The 2,184-nt window shown below is 59.0% G+C and overlaps 1 protein-coding gene across 2 annotated transcripts in view; it reads right to left on the bottom strand.

Moving 5' to 3' along the window:
* Positions 1-440, bottom strand: part of CREB1 (cAMP responsive element binding protein 1) — a 106,527-nt gene extending 106,087 nt beyond the window's left edge. Inside the window, exon 1 of one of the 2 annotated variants that reach the window (XM_006861938.1) lies at positions 254-380. The gene's annotated coding sequence lies outside the window, so the exon portion shown is untranslated. Of the gene's footprint in view, positions 1-253 lie in introns of both variants that reach the window. The other variant, XM_006861939.1, reaches the window with a different exon arrangement.
* Positions 441-2,184: the final 1,744 nt, after the last annotated feature.

Here is a 2,184-nt window from a genome sequence, read left to right on the forward strand (position 1 = left end):
CCGCCATGAGCGCCGCCGCTGGCTGCAGGCAGAGTCGCTGCCGCCCCGGCCGCCGCTGGCTCCAGTCCGCCGCCATTATTCTTTGTTCGCTGCGAGCGGCGGCGATGTTGTGAGGCTCGGGCGGAGGCTCCATCTTTACCGCGGCCCCTCCTGCGAGGGGAAGGCCCCGAGCGCGGGTGTCCAGCGCCTCCCCGTCCCCCCTCCGTCCCCCCGGCTCTCTCCGGCTCCTGCCTCCTCCTCCTGCTCCTCTTACCGGTGGTACAAGCTCCTCCGTCACTGCTTTCGTTCGCGGCCCGGATCTCGCTGGAGTTTTATTCTCTCCCCCACGTAACACACCGCGTCAAACTACACCTCCGCCGCGTCACTCACCAACACTCCGCTTCTCCCAGCCGCCCGGGCCACAGGCAGCAGCAGCCGCCGCTGACTGAGGAGCCGCAGCCAGGGAGCCAGCCAGCGCCGCCCAGTGCCGAGTGCGCAGCGGCCGCGCACGGAAACAGCCGATCTCGGCCCGGAGGAGCCCGAGTGACCCCGCCCCCTGCGATGGACGCGGAACTTGCCGAAGGCCTTCGGACTACTTCGGACCTGGCGAAGTGGTTCTTCAGCTAGGAGCTGCTAGCTGCCTGATGAAGATGGGCAGAGACCTGCGAGAGGGTAGGAGTGGTTAAACCGCACTGTGGTGTTTCAGTGAATTAAACCGAACGGCGGAAATTTGAAGAAGGAAACGGGGTTTGTGTGTGACCCAGGGGGAATTCCCAAGGCTGCAGAAGACTGATGGAAACCCCCGCCTAGGCCTGTCCATGAGGCGGTAAACCGAGAAAGCTCTAGGGCAGTCTCGCCGGGCCGGGCCTTGGCTCCTGAGCGCCGCCCACCCGGGGAACTTTCAAACGCTCCGTGTGGGACGAGGCTGCCATGGAGGGGTTGTTGAGGAGGGAGAGGAAGGGGCAATTGCGCCTCAGCGGACGCACCCCCCGAGCCTGCGGCCTGGCCCAGCGCTGGGTACCGAGCGGCCTCTCTGCCGAGCATCCCCTCCGCCTGGTGCCCTGGGCTGATGCTCCGCCGTCGCCAGCGCACCGGGTCTCTTCGGAGGCCGAGGCTGCCGGCTCCTTTGGGCCGTAGCGCGGGGAGTCGCGGTCCCTAGCGGAGTTCAGAGCCGCAGGGCGGGCAGCCGAGACCGCGAGCTCCCCCATCGGCCTTCGGCTGCTCTTGGTCTCCACTCTGGAAATACCCCCTCTCCTGCCCGCCTTCCTGTCGGCAACATCCTGTGTCGCGTTCTCCTCTCAGCCCGCTTTCTTCAGCAGTGGTTTGCGCCATCACACCTCCTCACCACAACCCCTACCCCAAAGCCGACTGTGACTTCCGTTGCACAGAACTGGTGAAACTGTTCTTTTGGAGGTCACCCAACGCCATGCTACTGATACCACGGCTCTTGTTTTAACACTGAGCTCTGCAGTCTTTCCCTGGCCTTTCAGGTCTCTTAGTCTCTTAAAGCAAACCTACCTTTTGAGAGCTGGCCGAGGGTTCAAATCCGGGCTCTGCCACCAAATGGCTTCCTGTAACAAAGAGTTGCCCTTCCTCAAGTCTGTACCCTTGATCCTATCTCCTCTTACTTTCTCGAGGACTTGGAGCTGAAGACTACCACCTTATTTTTGTGTTTTCAAGGCTATCATCGAAAACGGCTCTTTTACTTCATTTAAAAATATGCATTGTTGTTATTGTTAAGTGCCTTGGAGTCGATTCTGACTGGCGGGCTCCGAGATGGCGGACTGAGTGGTCCATCCTCTACTTACCTTTGGAGCTTGTTGTTGTTAAGTGCCGTCGAGTCTGTTCCAACCCATAGCTGCCCTCTAGCGGGTTTCCAAGGAGCGACTGGTGAGCTTGAACCACCAACCTTGAAGTTCAAACTGACTTTGCAGTCTAGCGCATTAACCCACAGCTCCACACCAGGACTTCATATGGAACCTGAGTCTCGTTTATTTAAGAAGGTTTCTCTCCTTCCTACGGCCTTCTCCAACCACTACTCTACCTGTGTCCTCCCCTTTGACATTCGCTCATCTACTTTTCAGCTCTCTTCATTATAGATTCTGACCCTACCAACTCACCTGAAGCATCTCTGAATCGTTAGACAGGCTTCAAGTGTCTACCTCCAGTGGACAATTTCTAGTTCTCAAGATCTCATCTTAGCAT

This window comes from Chrysochloris asiatica, unplaced genomic scaffold (assembly GCF_000296735.1).
Source record: "Chrysochloris asiatica unplaced genomic scaffold, ChrAsi1.0 scaffold00045, whole genome shotgun sequence".
Lineage (NCBI taxonomy): Eukaryota > Metazoa > Chordata > Mammalia > Afrosoricida > Chrysochloridae > Chrysochloris > Chrysochloris asiatica.